This window comes from Oryx dammah, unplaced genomic scaffold (assembly GCF_014754425.2).
Source record: "Oryx dammah isolate SB20612 unplaced genomic scaffold, SCBI_Odam_1.1 HiC_scaffold_13, whole genome shotgun sequence".
Taxonomy (NCBI): domain Eukaryota; kingdom Metazoa; phylum Chordata; class Mammalia; order Artiodactyla; family Bovidae; genus Oryx; species Oryx dammah.
The window spans coordinates 2,463,360-2,478,748 of NW_024070197.1; the positions used below are offsets into that span (position 1 = coordinate 2,463,360).

The following is a 15,389-nucleotide window of genomic DNA, read 5'->3' on the forward strand; positions in this document are numbered from 1 at the left end:
GGGCTGTCTCTGAGCCATCCTGCAGAGGGGAAGGGGGTGCGGGTGCCGGGTGGGTTCTGAGACCTCCGGGGCTTCTCTGGCCCCTCAGCGCTGTCTCTGTTTCTCCGAGTCTCTCCCCTCCCCCACCTTGTCTCTCTGTCCCTCCCTGGGACCCCTCCCCCTGGTCCCAGCATCACTCCTGGGGCTCCCCGGTGGGGCCTGTGAAGAGTCTGGTCCCAGACTGACCCGCTGGCCCCTCACCTGCCACCAGCAGCTCCAGGGGGTCGCTGGGCTCTGACCAGTTAACTCCGATGAAGTAGGAGCAGTGGTATCTGGCCGCCTCCTGCTCTGTGACTTGCATGATGGAGAAGTTGGCCTTGTCCCAGGGCTCCAGTGGGGGCCGCGTGTTCCAGGGGGCTGAGGTGCCCTCTTTGTTCAGACTGAAGCTTTTGGCATTCAGGGGCCCCTGACACCAGATGGTGACAGGGCTCCCCCGGGGGACCACAGAGCCCGGCTCAGCCCAGATGGTGGGTTTGCGGAGGGTGACTGGAAGGAAACCAGAGGCGGGCTCACCAGGCGTCCTGCCCCCAGGCCCCGGCTCACAGCCCAGACCTCCCAGACCCCCTTCCGTGAGTCCCGAGCTGCCCTGCCTCCCTGCCCCCCCTCCCCGTGGCCTGGGGGTGACCTTGTCTCCAGGAGAGGAGGGAGCTGGGCCCTGGGACAGACTCACCGGCCTGCACCTGGGTCCTCAGGCCCACACTCAGCCCTGGAAGAGAGAGCCCTGTGAGAGGTGTGCCCTCAGCTCTAAGCAGCGCCTCTCCTCCCCAGGAGCCCCCTGGGCCCTGGGGTCCCCTGACGGAGCAGGCTGGCTGGGGGAGGCCCCTCCAGACCAGGGCTCTCCCCGCCCCTCCTCATCTCACCGAGGCAGAGAAGGGCGGGGAGCGTGGGGGCCATGGCGTCTCTTCCCTGTGGTCCAGGCTGTGAGGATGGAGGAGACCCGGGTGTCCCGCAGAAAGGAGAACTGTCCCTCCCAGGAAGCCTGGCGTTTGTCTCCATGACAGAGCAGGAAGCCAGCCTCGTGACTTCCTGAGACGCCCCTTCCAGATGAGGAAGGCCAGGCTCCTTCCCTCTTCGAGCCTCGCCTCGGGTCTGCTTCCTCCTCTGCCCGCCCATCAGCAGGTCCCCGTGGGGTCCTCACCATGGCCTGGGTCACCAGGCCCTGGAGATGCTTTGGGGAGGGCTCAGATCCCCAGAGTCACAAGCTGTTTTTAAGTTGGAGGATGGTTACTTTACAGTGTGGTGCTGGTTTCTGCCGCACATCAGCAGGGATCGGCCCTATGCGTCACATGCCCTCCTGCCCCACCCTTCCCCTCCAGGTTGTACGGAGCCCTGTGTCAGCTCCCCGAGTCACAGGGCACATTCCCCCGCGGTCTGTTTTACATGAGCTGCTGTGCTCGTTTCCAGGTTACTCTCTCCGTTCGTCCCGCCCTCTCCTTCCCCTCTGTGTCCACAAAGCTGCTCTTTATGAGGGACGACACACGGTCACGGTCTCCCTGGGCTCAGTGGCGTCCGCGTGGCCGAGAGCCCAGAGGAGACGCTCAGGGAATAAGGAGGGAAACTGACTCCTCCCCTGCCCGGGAGTGTAGGTTTCCCCGTCACAACCCCTTCAGGGCCTTGTCTTTTTCTTGTATCGCTGTCCTCTGCCCTCCTGGGAAGTAGCCCCTGGGTCCTTCCTGTCTCCTCAGGGCTCCACGATCCTTGGGCAGAGCTCTCTTCTTCATTCTGGGCTTTTTGTCTAAAACTTCTATGACAGTAAGCTGAGTTAGATCTCTGAGTTACCTGGAGAAATTGATATTTACTCGTTGTTGAGTTGCTAAGTTGTGTCTGACTCTTTGTGACCCCACGGACTGCAGCACTCCAGGCTTCCCTGTCCTTCACTATCTCCCAGAGTTTACTCAAACTCATATCCATTGAGTTGGCGATGCCATCCAACTGTCTCATCCTCTGTCGTCCCCTCCTCCTCCCGCCTTCAATCTTTCCAAGCATCAGGGTTTTCCAGTGAGTCAGCTGTTCACATCAGGTGACCAAAATATTGGAGCTTCACCTACAGCATCAGCGCTTCCAATGAATATACAGGGTTGATTTCCTTTAGGATGGACTGGTTGGATCTCCTTGCAGTCCAAGAGACTCTCAAGAGTCTTCTCCAACACCACAGTTCAAAAAAACCCAGTTCTTTGATATTCAGCTTTCTTTATGGTCCAGCTCTCACATCCATACATGACTACTGGAAAAACCATAGCTTTGACTAGACGGACCTTTGTTGGTTGAGAGATGTCTCTGCTTTTTAATATGCTGTCTAGGTTTGTCATAGCTTTTCTTTCAGAGACCAACCATCATTTAATTTCGTGGCTGCAGTCACTGTCTGCAGTGATATTTATTTAGATATGTATTAATCACCCACTGCTTGTGTGAATTGAGCAATCAGGTTATAATTGGACTCCCCCCACCATTTTTAAAAGTTCTTTTCCATCTATGTTGATTTGGGAGCCTGAGATTCAAGTTTTCCTCCTTTGAAATAGCCTTGTCAGATATTCATGGTATTTACGGTAGCCTATGGAAATGTGTGGCAATGTGTTCACTCTAGGATACTGGCTGTAAGTCAAGAGTATAGCCAGTATTTTACAATAACTTTAGATACAGTCTGTAACATTTTGAGTATAATCTGTAAACATTTTGGATCACTAGACTGTACACCTGAAATGACTAATATTGCACATCAATGATACCTCAATAGGAATAAAGAAGGACTTCCCTGGTGGTCTGGTGGTTAAGGATCCGCTTTGCGAGGCAGGGGACACGGGTTCGATCCCTGGCTGGGAAGCTAAGACCCCACACGCCGCGGAGCACCCGGGCCCATGTGCTGTGACTGCTGAGGCCACAGACTGCCGCTGGAGCGGTGGCCCCTGAAGCGCAAGGTCTGTGTGCTGCAGCGCGGGGCAGCGAGACACAGCCACACGTAAGCACATTGTATGTGTGAGTCAACCCACCGCCCCAGCCAATCAGTGTCTCTAGACGCTGCCATGACACGGGAAAGGAAAGGACTTGGGAGCAACGTTTGGGTGTTTGGGAGGGATGAGCCCTGAAGAGTAGTAGGCCTTTGCGAGATGTCTGCGAGTCGTCCGTGTGCTACTGAGCTGCCTGCTGGGTGAACTGGGCAGGCGGCTCATGGCTGCTGATTACATAAGGCTGGCTCTCAGGAAGGAGGCGGGGTAGGAAATAGTTGTGAATGATGAGTGTACAGAGGGTGCAGCTGTACCCTGGGATCTGACAGCCTAAAACACAGACTGGTCTCATGTGTTAACGCAATGGCTGGGGTGCGCTTCCGGGGAGAGGAGGTGCCCAGTGCCTATAGGTACCCCCCAAGGCACATTGTTGGGTGGTTCCACGGCGTCTAAGTCCACAGGGCCGGAGGGAAGAGGAAATGGAGTGAAGGGGAGACAGAGGATCCCAGGCGAGGGCCAGGCTAGTCTACAGGGGTTTCTGTGTGAATAAGAACGAGCGAGCATCTCAGACCCCGGGACGCCCTCGTGCGGTGAACACACTATGCAGCCATCCCTGGCAGCAGTTCCATCTGAGGCATGGGCACACCACCAATTCAAAGGAACCACGGTGGGAGGACCGGGAAGGCGGGGCCCACTTGGCATCAGGAGGGCCCCCCTGAGGAGCGGCATCCCAGCAGCCCGGGGGTGTCCTATGTCAAGAGGAAGGCTGAGGTCAGGTGCTGCTGGGAGCTGAGTAACAGGAGGGGAAGTTCCCCCCACCGCCTGGCTTTAGTTGCTAAGACTCAGCACTTCCGCTTCGGGGGGCAGCAGTGTTGACCCCTGGCTGGGGACCTCAGAGCCCACATGCCGAACCAAGCAAGACCGTGTGGGGCCCCCATGGCCAGCCGAGACTCACTGGGCTGCCCAGCTGTTTGCCCTCCTCAGACAGCGAATCGCGCACGGCTGCATCTGGGGAGTGATAAACGCCATCTCATGCCGAGATTCCCGTAACCGTGCGGCCCGGCACACTCCTCTTGTCCTTAGCTGGGGAGACTGGGTCCAGCACAGGGCAGGGCTGTGTCTGGGATCACAGAGACAGACGCGTCCACGCTTCCTCGTCCCGAAGCCCAGACCCTCCCCAGCCAGTCCTCCGGCCAGGACCCAGGACCCGCATCCTCTCCAGTTACACTTGTTCACCTCCTGGGCATGAGCTGTGGAGCTGGAGTGAGGGGAGGAAGGCAGGATTACAAAGCTAGGCAGAGCTGGAGGAGCTTCAGAGAGAGGTGGGAGGTTGGTGGAGGCGGAGGCGAGGTGGGGAATGGGTAAGGCTTGGGGAGAAATGACCTTTCTCTGGGGGCTCTCATCTTAGCTTCAGGGTCTGAATAGAGCACCTGCATAACGTTAGAAATTGGCTTCCACGATATCCCAGACCCAGCGCTCAGGCTGCGCTAAGATCTCAGAGGATCTCAGCCCTGACAAGGTCATAGTCGCCCCCAGCTCTGCCCACGGGGGCTTCGAGGTAAACAGGAGCAACCTGCAGCACAGATAACCTGCACAGAGGTTTAAAAAAAGGTATTAGTGCCCCTCCACCCTCGCAAGAATATTTTCAAAATCTTACTCTCTTATTAAATCTCCTCATTCAAAGTGACCTTATAGTAATTTTATTGTTTTACGGGGAAACTTACAAGAATTGCCTTTTTTCCCACATCATCTTGGCCTACATTCCCAGTTGAGTAATATTTTACCCAAGTGAGACAGAGATAGGCACAAAAGCAGATGTGCAGAGAGAGCTGTCGGAAGAGAATGATGTGGTCAGGGAGGGATGCGGCGGGAGAGTGAGTCTGCTACATATGTGTACACACACAGAAACATGTAGACACACAGATGCTTTCTGATATAAAACACGTATGTGCTCAGTTGCTCAGCTGTGTCCAGCTCTTTTTGACCCCATGGACTGTAGCCCACCAGGCTCTTCAGTCTGTGGGAATTCTCCAGGCAAGAATACTGGAGAGGGTTGCCATTTCCTAGGGGCTCTTCCCAACCCTAGGCTTCCCTCATAGCTCAGTCGGTAAGGAATCTGCCTGCAGTGCAGGAGACCCGGGTTTGATTCCTGGGTCAGGAAGATCCCCTGGAGAAGGAAATTGCAACCCACTCCAGTATTCTCGCCGGGAGAATCCCAGGGACTGGCGGGCTACAATCCACGGGGTCGCAAGAGTCGGACACAACTTGGTGACTGAACCACCACACCAGACTCAGGGATTGAACCCATATCTCCTCCATCTCCTGCACCGGCAGGCAGATTCTTTACCACTGCACCGCCTGGGAAGCCCCGAGAGAAAGCACCAGTGTGTGCCTCCCGTAGACACGATCACTCGTCCACGTGACCCTGAATCTGCCCATTTGGAGGTCTTCACTGATGTGGATTTCACCAAGTCCTCAGGCCCAGTTCACGTTTACTCACCTGCCGGACAGCCTCAGTTTTCCCTTTTGGTCCAGGGTTTCAGCCGGAAGCATATGTTGCCTGTGGTTGTCCTGTTTTGTCGTCCCCCAGAATCTGCACAACCCCCCAGTCTTGGTGCCTTGGGCCCCAGACCGTCTTCAGGGGTACAGGATTTGTAGATGACCCTCAACCTGTGCCAGGAGTGTGGACGGATGAGCTGACCCAGGTCATGCACTGTTGGGCGGACACCTGGAAAAGAGGCTGTGGCCGTCTCCATGGTGTCAGGAGCTCAGGTGGTTTCCCTTCCCCACCCTGGCCATGCATGCTCTTCGCCTGGTCACGTCAAGCAGGCATCTGCCTGGCCTCTCACTGCAAAGTCCCCAGTTCTCCCTTGGAATTCGGTCGGCGTCGGGATAGATGCTGGGTTCTCGTCCAGTACTGGGAGACGTACAACATACGTCTGGCAGACACACAATTGCCATTGTTAGTAATTGTGGGTGAGTCTCCCCTGACATGAGGGGAACTAAATAATGGTGATCTCTTTCCACCCCTCCCTCTGTATTGATAAGTCGGCATTCTACTCTAAAGTTTTCTCTTTCTCCCATGTAGTGATTTATGCATTCATTTGCATATATTACTATGAACAGGCTACAGTCCACAGGGTTGCAAACAGTTGGACACAACTGAAGTGAGTTAGCAGGCACACTTGTAGCCTGCCAGGCTTCTCTGTCCATGGGATTTCCCAGGCAAGAATACTGGAGCGGGTGGCCCTTCCATTCTCCAGGAGATCTTTCCGACCCAGGGACTGAACCTGGATCTCTCCCATCACAGACAGATTCTTGACTGTCTGAGTTACCAGGCAAGGCCTAACAAACACTTACGCCTGTAACAGTTTCCATGTCAATCAAGGTATGTGTAACATATTCTATATTATAGACACATAATGTATATTAATTAAACATAGTTGATTTAATTAACACACAGTATTATATACAGTGTATATATTATATACAGTGATTCAATTTTTGCTATAGATCATACTCCACTCAGAGTTATAAAATATTGGCTATATTCCCCATGCTATATGAGATATCCTTGTGACTTATTAATTTATTTTTTATCTCCAAAGGGTCCTTTGTTGACAGAGCAGGACCATGGCGTTTATATAATATATAATGTTTGAAGATTTGGCAGGCAGTAACCCCATTGCCCACCCACCATGCCCAGATTTTTCTGCCCCCCACCGCCTGCCCTGCACATGGAAGGCAGGTCACTGCCCCACCCAGGCCACCAGGCCATACTTCCCTGCAGACAGTGGGAAATTGGGGATTTTTCCATGGCCACCCCTTGAACATCAGAAATCAGCAAGTATTCTCTCAAAGAAAACAAAAATACAGAAATCAGTTAAAGCATTTAAATATGGAAAACCAGAGGGAACTGGGTGGAAAGAGGCTAGAGACCAAAGGAAGTGGAGCTGCTCGGAACGGTCTCGCACGTTCTGCTGCCCGTTAACAGCCTGAGGCTGGCCCTGAGTCTGCGGACACAGCTCCTCCTAGATAGGCCGCCGAAGCTCAGGCGTGTCCTTCTGAGCGGAGCTGAGTGGCTGAGACAGGGCCAGATGTGGGCAGTCCTGCAGCACAGAGGCGCCGCAGTCGCTGGTGTTGTTCTGCCGGCCACACTCATGTTGAAGGAACCTTTCAGCCCTGCTGGAGGTCCAGCCGGTGTGTCTTCCCGGCCTCTGCCTGCAGATACCTGGCCATACGCTGAGGGCAGCGGCGGCGCAGGGCGCGCTGCGAGTCAGAACAGGTGCGCCGCCTGACGTCAGCAGAGATGAGGGCCCACGGGGCTAGTAGGAGCTCCCTGCAGAAGATGTCCCCGTTTTCGGCCCGCCGTTTTACCCCGTCACGACCCATGGTACGGAGTTCATCGTAGAAGAAACTGCTGGAGAAGTGCACCTTTTCAGGGACTGTGTCCATTGCCAAGTCTCCACCCACGTCCGCCACCGGGTCACTGAGCCAGTTCTGTCCATGGACAGAGTCCCCGAGTCACCTGTGGTGGGCACATGCCTTTATGGGTGACAGGAAGCCCCTCAGTCCCGGCATTGCCTGGCATCCGCAGGTATGGCTGGCTCCCCCGCCGCCCCAGGCCCTTCCTGGAAGGTGCAGACAATTCTGGCAGAAAAATGTCCTCCGGTTCCTCCCTGCCCTCACCCGTGCTGAGGGGGACAAGGCTGCCATCTGTCTGAAGGAATTCATCTGAGATGCTCTGCACGCAGGAGACAGGGTCCTCCCGTGGGGCGCTGTCCTGCCCGTTTCCCCCAGGCTGCTCGGCCTCTCCTACAGCGCCCACGTCCAGGCCTGGAAGAGCTCCTGGGCCACGCGGTCCCCGGCCCGTCGTGCGCTGCTGCTGAGGATGCTGGCCTCAGGGCGTGCCAGACTTCACTCTCCTTGGGGCCCAGGCGATTCCTCCAAAGCCGCTGGGCAGAGTCCAGGAGACGGGACCCGGGTCAGGGCCCAGAGGAGACGTTGGAGTCCGTCTTAATCCACCTTTCTCCCCGGGGGCCCCAGGGGGCGCTGGTGGAGACCCTGTCACGCCCTCCTCAGCCATGAGAGTACCTGGCGACCCGGCCGGGGAGGTGGTCCCCGTGGGGAAGTCAACCGACAGCAGGCGAGGGCACCTGTGGCGTCGCAGCCCCTCCCCGGGGTGAAAGGTGGCTCTTGGGGTGTGCGAGGCTCCCCTGCTGGCCCTGGTGGTGCCCCAAAGCTCGAAGTGGAGTGTCAGCGAGGTGCTTATCTGAGTACAGCAGCATCCAGAAGACTCTCACAGCTCTGCGAGGTCGGCGCTGCGAACAAGTTTTCCAACCAGTAGGGCAGGGAGGGCGAGGCTTGGACGCCCCCAGCTGAGCCCAATGCGGGGGCGGCCTCCAAGCTGCCGCTTCCCCGCCTCATCCTCACCTTCGTGGTCCCCTTCTTCACGAGCTGAGGTGTCAAAAGCGGCCCGAGGGACAGGGAGGCGTCCGGGGGGCACTGTGGTCCCCGACCCAGTGTCCAGCCCAAACCCTCCACCTGCTTTGAGTCCGGGTGTGGGAGATTCTCTCGTGGCTCTGAAGGCGAGGAGTTTGCCCACAATGCGGGAGACCTGAGTTCGACCCCTGGGTTGGGAAGAGCCCCTGGAGGAGGAAGTGGCAAGCCACTCCAGTATTGTTGCCTGGAGAATCCCATGGTCGGAGGAGCCCGGCAGGCTACAGTGCGCGGGGTCCCCCGAGAGTCGGACACGACTGAGCGACTTCACTTCTTTCTTTCTTTCCTTGGGGGGTTGGGGGCCGCCTGCGACTTGGATAAGCGGGGGCTGTGCCGGGTCCAGGAGGCTCAGGCTGGTCTTGCGAGTCTCTTTCATCTTCCCGTAGCCCGGCGCGGGGAAGCCGGGCAGACAGGCCCGAGGGCGGGCGTCTCCGCCTCAGGCTTCCCGGCTCACCTCCCCCTCGGCCGCCTCTCCTGGGTCTCAGTCCAGGGTTCCCGCGCTTCCGGGTCACACTCACTTTGCGCGGAGCGGTTTATGCCTCTGAATCCCCCGCCCGCTCCCCTTTCGCCGCCGGTAACCACCGGTCTGCTGTCTACGTCTGTCACTGTTTCTGTGTGTTAGTCATCATAGAAGCTATCTGTTAAAAATGAGGTTGTACTGACATGTCGAAATCCAGTAGACCCCCTCCGAGCCTTCTTTGCTAACTGCGTTAGCAAGCCTGAGGATTTCCTCACAGCCGTTGCTAACTCGGCTCCTTGGACGCCGGGGTACTCACGTTCTCGCTCAAAGCCGCCGAGCCCCCATCCCGCCGCCGCTCCTCACCCCTGCGCCCGCTCCCGCTGAGCCGCGGCACCCTCCCGGGGCGGCCCCTCGGGTGCCAGCCGGCCCCCTGCCACCTCCATGCGGGAGCGCCCTCCCCACTTTCCCTCTTCCCGGGAATCCCGGATCTCTGTCCAGAGGATCAGGGAATGAGTGGGGATGGAAGGAGCTTTCTAGGAACTTTAGACTGTTTAATGGGTAGGGCGCTCAGAACCGAACGCAGGCCCCTTTCCTCGGTGTGGGGCTCCGGAGGGCGCCCTCCTGGGTCTCTGGCGCCAGGCCTCCCCAGCCCCCGCTCCCCTGACTTGCTGCATTTGCTGTGGGGTTCGCGTCAGAGGAGGGGGCGGGGGGAGCAGGGGACGAAGGGCATCGAGCCACGGGTCAGAACGTTCTGGTGCTTTCCAAGGCCCTAACCTGCCGAATGCCGCCGTGAAGCCATGCAGCCGAGCACTCCCGGCTGCAGACTCAGGCTGCGGTCCCAGCGTCCACCTCCATCAACTTTCCCAGCAGACAGGCGATGGGAGACTGCCGCCCGGCTCCACCCACTGTGCAGACCAGCACACTGAGGTTCAGAGAGGGACAGCGCGGAAGTGGAGCCAGGACTGTGCCCCAGGTGGACACTGGCGTGGGACTTGGGTGCTCCTTGTTGACGGGCGTGGCCTGTCCCCTTGGCGCTGTGTGCCCCAGCCTGTCCTGAGCGAGAACTGAATGCACCCCGTCACTGCCGCTCCCGTTTACCAACCATCAGAGGCTTTGGGGACCTCAACACGAATGACTGGGGGGCCTCTGCGTGGGGTGGAGTCTGTATCCTCCTCAGGGCAGCCGAGAGCTCTCTTCCCCCGGGAGACCAGCCTGTCCTCAGATATCTGAGGGGCCCTGGCTCCCCTGAGAGACTCTGAAACTGCCCCCGTGGCCTGGGATCTCCCTGAGCAAAGAGGACTGGACTCCCCCGTTGTTGAATCGGAGCCTTGGGGGTGGGGGCCGGGCCCTGAGAGTGTCCTGGGGATGAGCCCAGGAGGGGCTGCGCTGGGCTGACCCAGGACCCCCACCTCACTCCTCCCGAGACCCTCCCATTGGCTGCCTGCCCCCTCAGGACCCCAGGCGAGAGGAAAGGCAATGGCGGGGGCGGGAGGCCTCTGAGGCCAGAGTGGACTGTGGTTTAGGGAGTGGCTTTCTGAGGAGGTGGAGACCTGGGGTGAGAGTGAGACCATTCCAGAGAGGAAGGAGCGTTCCAGAGAGCCCTAGAGACACAAGGATTGTGTGTGGGGGTGGGGGAGGGGAGGCGGGGGCGGTTATGCGCTGCTGCCCCAGGCTCAGGGGCCCTGGATTAAGGCCGAGACACGCTGGCCCGTGAGGCTCTGATTGCTTCATGAGCATCACGCGTGCCACTGTATTGCAGATAGGCTAGAGAAAGCCAGTGCGTAAATTAGACACTCAGCAGCACCTGAACTCCAGCTACGCGTAAAACACCGGTAGAGAAATGCTCATATGGATTCACTGTGTGTCCCTGGCGTACTCTGTACCCCGTAGCAGTCATGAAGATTCAGAAAAGACAAAGCAGTAACCGCGGTTTTACTCTTACCATGGAGTTTCAGCTGGAGGCATGGTGAATGGGTCTGCCAGGTCTAGAGACCCTAAAAAAAGCAGATATGGGAAAGCACACGTGTGTTAAACGGCTCACCATTGTGTGAAGTCATCTGAGTGTGTGTGTGTGTTTGTGGTATGACTGCAGCCTTTGGGTTTGGAGCAGAACAGAAGTGAGAGCTGAGGCTGGGGGGCCTCCTCTGGGGCATGACGAACAGCCTTGAGTCCACTTAGAAGAGTTTGGAGCTCGCCCTGAAACTGGTGAGCAGTTTGAGCGGGCCACGGTTCTGAAGGGGCAGGTAGCCAGGTGCTGTGTGGAGGGTGGCCTCGGGTCGGGAGCGCAGACCTGGGAGCCTGGGCTTCACTGGCTGCCTCGGAGGGCGGAGACCCAGTGAACCCTGGGGCGGGGGGAGCAGGCCCCAAGTCAGGGTGGCGCAATGCTCTTCCACTCACCCGGGAAGACAGCTCTTCCTCCTGGGCCTGGGAGCCAGGTTTTACCTCGCACAGTTCCTGCCCAGGGGGCTGGTCTCTCCATCTGCTTGGAGAAATCACTTGAGGTATTTCTGTTTCTTTAGCACCCCCTTCAAAGCTGGTGTCACCCTTCACGCCAGACTGTGAAGACCTTTCAGGATTCAGGCCCAAATGACGCTCCTGTTGGAAGTCATTAAACCACACACACAGACACACACACGTGCATGCGCGCACACACACACACACAGTCACATGCTGCAATGCAAGGTGTGGCGCCACCACTTCCGAGATGACGAAGGCCGCTTCCTCCCTTTCCTCACTCGGTTGCTCTGAAATGACAACCCCCACCCCCACACGTGTCCTAAGAGTTCACTTTGCCCGAATCAGGGAGGAACAAAAACAGTCGTTTGGGAGGAGGCATCTGGGGGTCTGAGAAATGAAAAGGAGGCGCTCACCGCTCCCCGGGAGACAGAAGGAAGAATCCCTATATAGAGTGCAGCTGTGGCGTCACCACAGCAAAAGAGTCTTGCACTGCCGGGGAGGGTTATGGTCTTTCCAAACCCATCTGGATAAGTCTGTGGGCAGATGCTGACTTGGACAGCTGCTTCCCACGTAGGCATCAAATGCAATCATCGATGACAGGGGTGGACGTCAGACAGTGTGCAGCAGAGGGACCCCCACGTGGCGGGTGGAGATGCGCCCGTTGCCTCTCCGCTTCCGTCTATAACCAGGGAAGTACCTGCAGCTCAACCAAGGGGCGCGCGCGGGGTGCTGGGTGAGAAGGGAGGCGCACAGGACGCCTCGGGAGGGTCCCAGCTGGGCAGGCGCCTGTGATCCCCACCCTCTGGCTGCAGCTGCGGGTCCTGCAACCCCAGAGGACCCAGCAGCAGCAGGGAGGCGGCGCACCAAACCTGGGCCTTCTGTCCTCATAGGCCCCCACGATCACGGGGAGCCAGCCAAGTGCCTGGGGCCATGTCCCACCAGGCGCGGAGATTCCCGGGACTTCCCCATCCGCAGCTGGGGAGCCCGCGACCCCGACGGCACTGGGCACGGCGCACATCTCCCCGCTTCACTCCGGTGACAGACCCTGCAGCTCAGAGGCCCCAAGCTGGGGGAGGAGCCCGCCGTCCTGGGGACCCAGGCGCCAACGACCCTGGGGCCACCAGCTTAGTGTCAGAGGTGGGACCTCCGACAGGCACTGGAGTGTGGGAGGCCCCCATTCTCAAGTACGTTCGGCGACTCGGGCGAGAGAAACCCCAGACCTGTGCTGCGTCTCTGCCACCTCCTGGAAAACAGAGGCAAGTGCTCCGGTTTCCACGGTGTCGCGTCCTTGAATCAAGCAGAAAGGGGCCCCAGGACAGGAGCCACTCGAGGCGGCAGCGGGAAGAAGCACCGTGCCATTGTGCCACAAACAGAATAATGACAGTCCTCAAGAAGGGAGCCGAAGGTCGTGCAGCGTTCCGACCTGGCGGGGGCTTCAGAGGAGCTGCCGAGAAGAAGGTCAGATGCGCTGTAAGGAAGCTCAGCAAGGCCACTCAGCGAGCTCAGGGCAGTGACGAATGGGCTGAAATAACGCATCACCAAGGAGACTGAGATTCTAAACAAAAGGAAACAGAAACGGTGGAGCTGAAGACCCCAAGGAGACTGATTCTAAAAAAAAGGAAACTTTCCGGTGGAGCTGAAGACCTCAGTGAACAAGAGGAAGAATGCTCGCAGAGTGCTGGCAGTTGGCAGCCAGATTGCCAGCAGTGGTTGGATGATAGAGAAAGCAAGGGAGTTCCAGGAAAGCATCTGCTTCGTTGACTACGCTAGAGCTGTTGACTGTGTGGATCACCACAAACTGGAAAATTCTTAAGGAGGTGGGAACACCAGACTGCCTTGTTTCCTGAAAAATGTGTATTCAGGTCAAGAAGCTACAGTTAGAACTGGACGTGGAACGACGGACAGGTTCCAAGTTGGGAAAGGAGTACATCAAGGTTGTATGTATATTGTCACCCTGCTTATTAACTTATATGCAGAGTACATGCAAAATGCTGGGTTGGATGAAGCTCAAGCTGGAATCAGAATTGCCGGGGGAAATATCAACAACCTGAGACACGCAGATGACACCACCCTAATGGCAGAAAGTGAAGAGGAACTAAAGAGCCTCTTGATGAAGGTGAAAGAGGAGAGTGAAAAAGCTGGCTTAAAAATCAGCATTCCAAAAACGAAGATCATGGCATCTGGTCCCATCACTTCATGGCGAATAGACGGTGAGACAATGAAAACAGTGACAGCCTTTATTTTCTCGGCTCTAAAATCACTGTGGACAGCGACTGCAGCCGTACTCCTTGGAAGTAAGCCAGGACAAACCGAGATAGTGTATTAAAAGGTCCACCTAGCAAAGCTACGGTTGTTCCAGTAGTGACATACAGATGCGAGAGCTGGACCATAAAGAAGGCTGAGCTCCAGAGAACTGACGCTTTTGAACTGTGGTGTTGGAAATGGCTCTCGAGAGTCCCTTGGGTGGCAAGGAGATCCAACCAGTCAATCCTAAAGGAAATCAACCTTGAATATTCATTGTAAGGACTGATGCTAGAGCTGAGACGCCAATACTTGGGCCACCTGATGTGAAGAGCTGACTCACTGGAAAAACCCTGTAGCCGGGAAGGATTGAAGGCAAGAAGAGAAGGGGACAGCAGATGATGAGGTGGTTGGATGGCATCACCAGTTCAGTGGACATGAGTCTGAGCAAGCTCCAGGAGATAGTGAAGGACAGGGAAGCCTGGCGTGCTGCAAAGAGCGAGACACACCTGAGCAGCTGAACAAACATCTGGGAACACAGAGGAGAGCTGACTAGAGGAGGGAACGGTGGACCCCGGAGGCGCCTCTTGTGTCTCTGTCTCCCTCCAGCAGACAGGTGGGCTGCAGACCCCCCGGACACTTTGGTGAACCCCCGAGATTGAAACTAAGGTGGGGAGGTGCTCCCCTTCCTTCCTCCCTGTCGGGGGGATTGCTGGACATGAATGACAGACAGGGGGAGAGGACAGACAGACGGTTGGTCACACCATCAGTAGATGGGTCCCTCCTCTCTGGGCCCCCAGGCGCCCCATCTCACACACCTTCCCTCCCCCACAGGCTGCCACGTCCGAAACCCCCCAGGACGTGACCTACGCCCAGCTGAACCGCTCGACCCTCAGAAGGGGGACGGCTGCACCCCCCGGACCCCATCGGGGGAGTCCCCAGCAGAGCCCAGTGAGCATGTGGCTCTCGCCGTTTGCAAGCCCAGGAAGGACCCAGACCCCAGGCTCCAGGGACTAGATCTCAGGCACCCCAGGAGGCATGGGAGCTGCCAGCAGTGGACACCACCTAACGACCAGCAGCCAGTCTTAACAGACCACCAGGAGACCCTGGGACCCTTTGGGAATCACCTAATTCTACCCTCAAGGATACCTAATATCCTCATATTTGGGAAATAATGCAACAGACATCTCAAAGTCAATGTGTTACTTGAAAACCAAAATCAAAAATCCAAACAAACAAAAAACAAACAACAAAAGAGATGATAGAAAATGTTTTTGATGAATGATACCTATGATGGAACCTATGAATTGAGAAACTCAAGGACCATGAATGAATATATCACAGAAGCCTAAAAGAAACCCGATGACCTGGTTTATCATACCAAGAATTTAGGGGAAAGTAGAAAAAAAATTCAAATAAAGGTGCAATTCGGGAATAACAGTGACAAAGGTAGCTAAAAACGAAGGCAACCACAGGGTAGAAAAAATCAGTCAAGGCAAAAAGAAACTCCTTCTTGACAACGTTCATAAACCCTGGCCACCAGGCCCAAGGTAAAAAGAGGGAAGCCACACATTTCTAATATTATGAAAGAAATTGCCAGGACTACCGCAGATTCTATAGACCTTATAAAGATAGTGACAGAACTTTACGAAACATTTCAAAACGTGCTGACAGAGAAGATACAGATGAGATGGTCACCTTCATGTGTGCATTTCAGATGGTGAGCTGGGAATGCTTCACGTGTGCAATTT

The 15,389-nt window shown here is 56.6% G+C and overlaps 1 protein-coding gene and 1 pseudogene across 1 annotated transcript in view; both read right to left on the reverse strand.

The window, feature by feature from the left end:
* LOC120871864 (leukocyte immunoglobulin-like receptor subfamily A member 6) overlaps positions 1–15,389 on the reverse strand; it is a 57,067-nt gene that overhangs the window by 31,509 nt on the left and 10,169 nt on the right. The window lies entirely within an intron of this gene.
* LOC120872653 lies at positions 173–12,415 on the reverse strand (annotated as a pseudogene).